The sequence below is a fragment of the Bactrocera neohumeralis genome, unplaced genomic scaffold (assembly GCF_024586455.1).
Source record: "Bactrocera neohumeralis isolate Rockhampton unplaced genomic scaffold, APGP_CSIRO_Bneo_wtdbg2-racon-allhic-juicebox.fasta_v2 cluster10, whole genome shotgun sequence".
Taxonomy (NCBI): domain Eukaryota; kingdom Metazoa; phylum Arthropoda; class Insecta; order Diptera; family Tephritidae; genus Bactrocera; species Bactrocera neohumeralis.
Window position 1 is genome coordinate 16,966,838 of NW_026089623.1, and position 10,163 is coordinate 16,977,000.

Consider the following 10,163-nt stretch of genomic DNA (forward strand, 5'->3'; position numbering starts at 1 on the left):
AGGCCACATGGCGCGTAAATGTAGCAGTATCATGGACAGGTCCTCTCTTTGCACACGTTGTGGAAGCCCGGGACATGTATCAAAAGTATGCACTAATGCAAAGGGAAGCACTCATTTCTGAGCACGACTTTCCCTAAGTACATGGAGTTGCTAAAGACACCGAAAAAATGAGAATATTGCAGCTGAACTTAAATCACTGCGCCGCAGCACAAGCACTGCTGCAACAAACCATAATAGAAAGCAACATTGATGTCGCCTTACTGAGTGAACAATATTGCCAACGTTCGGAAAGTACTTGGATGACAGATATAAGTGGCAAAGCTGCAATATAGTCCTGCAACGGACAATCATTCACATCTTGCTGCAGAGAAGCAAAAAATGGGCGCAAATAGGATGAATATATTTCGTAAGCTGTTACGCCCGTCCCTGCGCATTCATTAGAAAATTTGAAGACTTCCTCCTTGAATTATCTTTATAAAGAAGATGCAAATCACCGATAATGATGGCATCTGCATGTCCAAATTCAAAAATAAGCGGAAGCAACCCAAATGCGCTCCGTTCATGAAGAAAGTCGTCGAGGCATTATTTCCGACGCACGAACCGATTACTAACGCTGAGCAACGAAACGAAGATGCTGAATCTCCCCCACTGGTTACAGAAGAAGAACTATTGGCCATAACCAAAAAAATCTAAAACAACAAAGCGCCTGGTATCGACGGAATACCAAACAGAGCTCTAAAGGTAGCCATAATTTCGAAGCCCACTCTTTTTGCAAAAATGTACAACGCATGCATAAAAGAAGGGATGTTTCCCGATCCCTGGAAAGTCCAGCGTTTGGTTTTAATCCCAAAATCAAAAAAACCACCAGATGAACATTCTTCGTATCGACCTCTGTGTATGCTCGACACAATGGGCATAATGTACGAAAGCATAATAAGAAACCGTTTGGAGATTGCAATCCAGGAAGCCAGCGGACTATCGGAAAGACAATACGGCTTCAGAAAACAGAGGTCTACTATCGATGCACTGAAAGAAGTTGTGGACACTGCGAAAAGAGCAGTAAGTGGCAAAAAATGGAAAGGTGGTACAAAAAAATATTGTGCGCTGATCACCCTGGATGTGAAGAATGCATTCAACTTTGCTAAGTGGAAAAATATATTCGAAGCCCTATATGGAATACGCGCCCCTCAGTACCTCATAAATTTCGTTATGAGTTATTTTAAAAATAGAAAGCTGATCTACGACACCACCGAAGGCATCAAGAGCTACCCTATTACAAGCGGAGTACCACAAGGATCTGTTTTAGGCCTTCTCTTATGGTATCTAGTTTATGATGGGGTGCTAAGAATTCCACAGCCTAAAAACGTTAAGCTAATCGCATACGCGGACGACCTTATAGTGGTAGCAGTAGGTAAACAACTTGATGACCTACAAAATAAAAGTAATGACTGTATAAATGGCCTACGCCTATGGTTTTCTTCCAAGAGTTTGGAACTGGCTGAGCACAAAACAGAGGTATTGCTCATAAGCACCAGGAAAATTGAGGAAAAAATAACTCTCACTATAGGAGAGAGCGTAATTACTTCAAAACCACAGTTGAAGTATTTAGGAGTAATATTGGACTCTAAACTGAAATTCAAGCAGCACTTAGCAAACATAGCAAATAAAGCAAACAAGATTTATAACGCCTTATCAAGAATGATGGCAAATAGAGGCTGTGTGCGCTCCAGCCGCCGACTTCTAATCGCAAAAGCTATGAGCTCAGTTATACTATATGCAGCTCCAGTATGGATCTAGGCGCTAAACATAAAAGCGTATGCCAAAACAATAAATGCGGTGCATAGACTCACAGCAATAAGGGTAACAAGTGCTTTCCGAACTATTTCCAGCGAAGCATCTGAAGTACTAGCTAGTATGCCACTCATAGACATCCAGGGTAACGAGCTCACAAGATTATATGAGCTATCAGCGCCAATTACAGAAACCCAAAAGAGAGAAAAGAGAAGGAAGAGCATAACTATATGGCAGCAACGGTGGCAAACCTCAACTAAAGGACGGTGGACCCACAGACTTATACCTGACCCAAATATTAAGCGGGCATGGGTGCTTTAGTGGCTACCTATACAAATTTCAAAATGACGTCAGTCCGTATTGTTCGATGTGTGCGGAGTCCATAGAAGATTCTGAACACGTGTTTTTCCATTGTCCTCGGTTTCGAAACATCAGGAGAAAGTTAGAAACTGCACTAGCTGGTAGCCTAACGGTGGAAAATTTGACTGCACTTATGTGTCAGTCCTCTGACAAGTGGATAGCTGTTTGCGAAACGACAACTTCCATCATGACTACATTAAGACAGTTACAGCAGAACAGCAGAGTAGGCGTTAGTCCGTCCGTGTTAAAGAGGAGACGTAAAATGTCTTGTCACTCCCATGAAGTAATACCTTATCTGGTGGTTCCGTGGGAGTGTCTTGAGTTGGGAATATGTTAGGTTTAGCGGATTGAAGTTCCGCACTCCGGCTTTCGATGCTTCCTCCTACTATAAAAAAGAGGTGCGTGGAGTCCCTACCAACGGATGAAGTTATACTTCTTAGTGATATTCAAAGAAATGCATATCATTTTGCATGAAAGAAAACTAGAAAACTTAAATTCACATTTTATAAATTTATTATGCACATAAAATGAAGAATAAAGCAAAGTCTAAATGAAGGAACTTTGACTAGAAAAGTAGTTCTGTCTCTTCGTTGCGGAAAAGAATATGCGGCGTAATCATCTCTCTTTTGTAATCCATCAACACGCGTTGAAGGCCCAGCAGTTATCGGTGAATTGACGACCGTTGATTCATCAGTAGTTATAGATGCTCCCGCAGAGATTGATGGAACAGCAAACGTTGAATCTTTTTTTACGCGCTCTGTGATATTCCGCAGCTGTTTTCCTCTTCTTCGTTTGACTGCCAGCTATCATTTCCAATTTCTCCTTTTCCCGCTCTGCTTTCTTTCGTGCTCGGTAAACACGATAATACTGTGCTGTTTTCCCTCCTCTTGAAACACGGGCTACACTGTCTTTTTCCGCTGTAAAATCAATTTAAAATCAAAACATTAAAATTTTTGCTAATCCAATTGATACTAGTTTCAAGGCACAAGTTTAATGCACAAAGTGCATCTATTACGGACAATTGAAATATTCAAGAGAAATTTACCATAACATAACCTGGAATCCGCTGTGTTATGCGTATTATCACTGTCATTTATTTTATCAACATTGATCGGAGGTCCAGCCAATTTGGCTGCCATATTGTCTTGTGAAGACCAGGTAGGTCGGAATTCGCCTCGGAATTGTAACAATTTTTACAATTCTCTCACATATTCTAACCGGAAATATGAAGAGACAGAAATATATGTATTTATAAAATGATTTCTTTGATATTCCATAGGATAGAAATATGTATGTCTTAATTGGCGTAGAAACCGCTTACGCGATTATAGCCGAGTTAACAACAGCGCGCGGCAGTCGTTTCTTCTTTTCGCTACGTGGCGCCAATTGGATATTCCAAGCGAAGCCAGGTCCTTCTGCACTTGGTTCTTCCAACGGAGTGGAGGTCTTCCTCTTCCTCTGCTTCCCCCGGCGGGTACTGCGTCGAATACTTTCAGAGGTGGAGTGTTTTCGTCCATCCGGACAACATGTCCTAGCCACCGTAGCCGCTGTCTTTTAATTCGCTGAACTATGTCGATGTCGTCGTATATCTCGTACAGCTCATCGTTCCATCGAATGCGGTATTCACCGTGGCTAACGCGCAAAGGACCATAAATCTTTCGCAGAACTTTTCTCTCGAAAACTCGCAACGTCGACTCATCCGTTGTTGACATCGTCCAAGATTCTGCACCATACAGCAGGACGGGAATTATTACTCACTTATAGAGTTTGGTTTTTGTTTGTCGAGAGAGGACTTTGCTTCTCAATTGCCTACTCAGTCCGAAGTAGCACCTGTTGGCAAGAGTTATCCTGCGTTGGATTTTTGGGCTGACATTGTTGGTGGTGTTTACGCTGGTTCCAAGATAGACGAAATTATCTACGACTTCAAAGTTATGACTGTCAACAGTGACGTGAGTGCCAAGTCGCGAGTGCGACGACTGTTTGTTTGATGACAGGAGATATTTCGTCGTGCCCTCGTTCACTGCCAGACCCATTTTCTGTGCTTCCTTGTCCAGCCTGGAGAAAGCAGAACTAACGGCGCGGGTGTTGAGGCCGATGATATCAATATCATCGGCATACGCCAGCAGCTGTACACTCTTATAGAAGATGGTACCTTCTCTATTTAGTTCTGCGGCTCGAACTATTTTCTCCAAAAGCAGGTTGAAAAAGTCGCACGATAGGGAATCGCCTTGTCTGAAACCTCGTTTGGTATCGAACGGCTCGGAGAGGTCCTTCCCGATTCTGACGGAGCTTTTGGTGTTACTCAACGTCAGTTTACACAGCCGTATTAGTTTTGCGGGGATACCAAATTCAGACATCGCGGCATAAAGGCAGCTCCTTTTCGTGCTGTCGAAAGCAGCTTTGAAATCGACGAAGAGGTGGTGTGTGTCGATTCTCCTTTCACGGGTCTTTTCCAAGATTTGGCGCATGGTGATTATCTGGTCGGTTGTAGATTTGCCAGGTCTAAAGCCACACTGATAAGGTCCAATCAGTTTGTTGACGGTGGGCTTTAATCTTTCACACAATACGCTCAATAGAACCTTATATGCGATGTTGAGGAGGCTAATCCCACGGTAATATGTATGTAGAACTCTTTTATTTTTGATTTATTATTTTTCATTTCTAATAATTTAATGCTAATTTGATCTTATTTTATAATAACTCATTTTAAATACATAAAAGATTTACCTAAACATTATGATGATATTTTCATGATTCATACGCAATGTACGAATATAAGCAATTTCGTTTTGCCGTCAGCATTTCAATTTCTCATGCTTCAATTTTTGCTTTCAACCAAGAAATCGCTTGTATGTATGTATGTGCAATATATGCCTTTGCGTTTTGCCGTCGGCATTTCCATATTGACATGCAAAAGTAATTATGTATTTCATTGTTTCGTTTTGGCCCAATTTTGTATATTAAGACAAGTGTCGATAATTGCGCCAAAATCAAATGTATTATATATTCACATGTAAACATGTTTTAAACTTTACATAAAATTGAAGTGTCAATAATTGCGTCAATTTTCATAAAGTTGGAAATTTTGCACAAATAAGACGTGTGCGGGTTAAGTCGTGAATTTTACTTATATTAATTAATTTGAAAGTGCCGAAAAATTCGAAACGAAATTTCAATAAATTTAAATAAATTTAAGTAAATTTCCATGTATTTTCATTTATATTTAATTGTCAATAAATTTTTCAAAAATTATTTGCCCTAGTTGTCCATTTTTTATTTTCTCACACATTTCAGCCGATTTTTGTATAGAAATTTGACCAGCGTAGAATCAAAATGCGAAACAATCATACATACATTTGTCTGTATGTTTGCAAATGCAAACGTTCTACAAAAGCATATTTCTATACTTAAACAAAATTATTAGAACCATCGTATGTTTCTTACATGCATAACCAAACCATACTTAAGTCAGCGCAACCTAAGCGTTAATGGTGGTGTTGGTGGTGTTTAAATGAGTTAAGCCTCCCTCTCACACAACCTGGGAAAAAACTGGCGCACCCTAATACGACAGCCAATTAACCACAGCTGATGACACTTTACGCAGCTCACCACACCTGTGCTCCTACCCACTCATCAAAAAGGATTGACAACGGGAAAGCAGATACATTCGTTGACACAATTCCTGTTTCTACACTGCGCCGCGTCGACACCGTTCAACATAACTCTCCGCTGACAACACCCGTCCCGCGCGCTACAGGAAGCTTTGGTCAATAGCGATCCGGCGCGATATCTACATACGCTCGTTTTATGTTGGTTACCCAAATAGTGGAAAAGTTATTGATAACAAAATAAACTTTGTAAAAATACATATGTATGTATAAATACCTAATAAATTATACCTATCTTATATCATACTACTCAAATAACCCGGTACTTTTATTCCCGATATGCCTGACATTGTATCTACTGGTTAGAAGATTAAACATGGTCGCTTGGAAAGCCTCAAAGAAGCACTATATATTAACAGCCACATAATATATCTATGCAAAAAAAAAAAAAATGCACATTATACTGACAAATAAAACATACATAAATTCGTAAGGAAAATAGGAACAGTGGAAAAGTGGACTACAAAAAACAAAAAAAGCGGAACACAGTATATATACATATGTATAAATTTATATAAAGTTTTTGTACATTCTTAGATAACATATATGTAAAGAAACGAGAAAGTTTAAAACACTAAAAAAGTGCAGTGAACCTAACAAAACAATATCAATAATCAAAAAAACAAACTGCAGTGACAATATATATGTATGTATAAACATACCTCAGAAATAATTTAAAAGATTTAAACAAACAAAAACCCCCAAATCGGGCGAAAGAAACAAAAAGCAATATAAAATTAAACCGGGCGCGAAAACAATAAAACAAACACAAACGAAACAAACGGGCGCGAACTAAAACAAATATACAAACATACAAACAACCTAACAGCGCAAGCTTAACAGAGGAGCAAAGGCATTTACTAAATACACATACTTATGGGAAAACGCAGTGAGCGTATTATATTTAATTGATATATGCCCAAAGATAATATAATTTTACCAAACACGGTAAAAGCCGAAATACCGTTTGTAATATGATATTTCAAAAATACATACATATATTTCTATTAGTAAGAAATAAATATTTATTTGTATAGTATACGATGTTAAAAGGCATACATCTTCTATCCTATCTTGTGTATCTGCACATGCTCATATGAGTGTCTGTATACGCATGTGCGCGTTCAGAAATTGAAATCATATTTTCATCACTTATCATTATACCTATTACATGTGCGCGCATTGACTTGCATGTTCATATATTCATATATACTTATATGTACATATATTTGCATACATTGCCAAACAAATAATGCACAAGCATACAAACATACATATGCGTACACATATGAATATGTCACCAACAAAAAATTGATCTTCACAAGACAATATGGCAGTTACCAAATTGGCGAAGAACAAGTGTAGTACATTTTACAACAAAAACGATTTCATTCATGAACGCAGGCGCAAATTCCACAAGCGATCTCGCATCATTCATAAAAACAGAGGCCGTAACATCTCCCTGAGCATACCTTGATGAAAGGAATGAATGATCCTGAGAAGTATAGTCTTAACTTTTCAACGGCCAACGCAGAGCATTTCAACCAAAAGGAATTTATTCATTAAAATTGCCACTAAGAAGTCGTTTTATCCGTTGTAAGCGAACGATTTTCGAAGAAACATCATTTCTAATATGCCACAAGACAAAATTAGAAATGAACTTCTTAAACCTCACGCTGTCAGATAAAACGATATACTTCGTCATTGCGGGTCGATTTCCAAAAAATGTAAATGAAGACTAACTACAGAAATGATCCTGTAAAGTATAGCCTTAATTTTTCAACGGCCGGCCGCGGCCAACGCAGAGTATTTGAACCAAAATATACGCAAAACAGTTGAGAATTCTCAGAAATTAAAGACAAACGAAAGAAAAAGAAGCACAACTTCAATAATGCACAAGCATACAAACATATATATGCGCAGCAGCAGCAAGGAAAGAGGTAACAATCGGCGATCCATTGTATATTTCTTTCATGCATAACCAAACCATAATTAGGACAACGCAATACAAATGTCAATGGTGGTGTTGGTGGTAAGCGCTTGAAAAGTTACGACGAGCACGTAGGTTCGAATCCCAACAGAATTTATTTTTAATTGAATATGTCACCAACCAAAAATTGAAACATTGTTCAACAAAAACAACAACAGCATAAGCATGGCAACATTGTGTTGTTGGTAGAAAAGCCGAGCTGTGCCGAAAGAAACAAACAAACGATCGCCGATTGTCACCGCCGTATTTCCCAAAAATCCTTGACGAAGAAAAAAGTGAGTCATTTCCAATTAAATTGTTAATAAAATTTTTTATGCGCATATGTATGTATGTTTAATATACAGTTTAAGCTGTAATACGGCATACAGCTACTTAAAAATAACTCAACTGTTCTATACGAAAAACCAGTTAGATAGTTCGGAATATATGTACATACATATGTATGTATATAGGTACCCAAATAAATGAAAAAATTACGGTACCTGCCTATTGCTTATTTTATATTCCGTAATTAATATACATATGTATATTCATAGGCATATGGTACATACATACATAAACCAACTGCATTAAGGAAAATTTTTGAAAAACTGTTGTTAAACTACCTGCCTTCAAGCTTACTTCGTGTCTCCAAACACACTACAAAAAAAATTTTTGAAAAACTGTTGTTAAACTACCTGCCTTCAAGCTTACTTCGTGTCTCCAAACACACTACAAAAAAAAAAAAAAATTTCAAAGTCAAGTATTCTTACTTGCAAGTTCTGGTGATACCCCTTGGGCTAACAAAGCAACAAGCAGGATCGCTTTAACATATAAGCAAAGGCAGAAGAAAAAAAACAACTAAATCATAACAGTGGATATTTATGTAAGTACATATATGTACATATGTATATCGCGATCCAACTATTTCTCGTTTATCTCTCTTACGTTTTCTCTTTGTCTTAATATATACCAACGCATCAATAAAAGGGTTACAATACATACATACCTACATACAAGTAATAATATATAAAATATATTTATTACTCCGGTCAGCGAACTTTAAACTAAACAAAAAAACGGAACAAAACGAAATCAAAATACATGTACATGGAGGATATACATATCCAAACATTGAAAAATTAAAATTAACCAATATACATATTTACGTATGCGCATTTATACATATATATGTACATACTTATAAAATATGTATGTGTGCGGAAAAAAAGATAATAATAATTATATACAAATATTTTTTGATTTTGACAATTTATGCGGTGAATACGTGTTCGCAAATTTATATTATATAATTCAATTAAGAATAAAAGTTCCAATTCTATTTTTCTTTTCATTTTTTTTACACATTTGCTCATATTACCAATTTTTTAATTGTATTTCAAAGCAAAACATTTTTAAGCTTAAAGCTTACAATTTAATTATATAAATGCAATCTGAGAAATCAAAAGAGGTTAAACCAAGAACATCTCAATTATTATAAACTCCGAAAATGGGTGGTGAAGATAAATCACAAAGCACACCTGCAGAAGCTATACGCTCAAAGCAGGGTGCCAAACAAAAAAGAACCAAAGATAATTCAGTGTCAACGTTCATAACTGAAAGTGACAGTTTTGTTAGATACTGCACAAGATTTACTGCTTCTCCTATTAATGACAACACAGAATCGGTTCTAAATTTAAAAATTAAAAGCATAAATAGCATATGGGCACGCCTTCTGGCAGCATACGATACAGTACTAGATACCGACGATGCTGAACTCCCAGAAAACATAAAAGCTTCTGCGTCAGCTAAATATGAAAACTGCCTCGAACAATACGAAATTACAAAGGCAATGATATTAGACCAAATAAATTTATTAAGGCCATGTAGAGCCACTACTCCTCCTCCGAGAGTAGTTACGACTCAAAAAGAAGACCTAGATACAGGTACATATATTCTTGAAAGTGCCAGCTTGTGATACTTAAGTTTTTCACGGAGGTTATAAGCAGTGGCCGTCCTTCCAGGACATGTTCACTGCCGTATACATTAACCATCCCAAACTTTCACGAGCTCAAAAGCTGTACCATCTCAGATATAAAGCAAAAGGGGAAACTGGCAGTATCGTCAAGCGTTTGATGATCGTCCTGGGCGAGGTTCGTAATCAACGCGTTCTCGACCAGTTTTGAATAATACCAATGAAAAACATTTGCTCGCGACAAACAATTATCAGGTCTTTTACAATATTCTGAACGTTTCGTTACCAGAAATTCGAGTCCGCTCAAAAAATTTTATGGAACTTCTTTGTTGAATAATTTCACTTACAAATATAGCGCCTAATTTTAGAAATAGCTGCGAAGGCATATTGGAAAAAATAG

At 37.5% G+C, this 10,163-nt stretch overlaps 1 pseudogene; it reads right to left on the minus strand.

The window, feature by feature from the left end:
* Positions 1-7,389: 7,389 nt before the first annotated feature.
* On the minus strand, positions 7,390-7,592 carry LOC126765630 (small nucleolar RNA U3; annotated as a pseudogene).
* Positions 7,593-10,163: the final 2,571 nt, after the last annotated feature.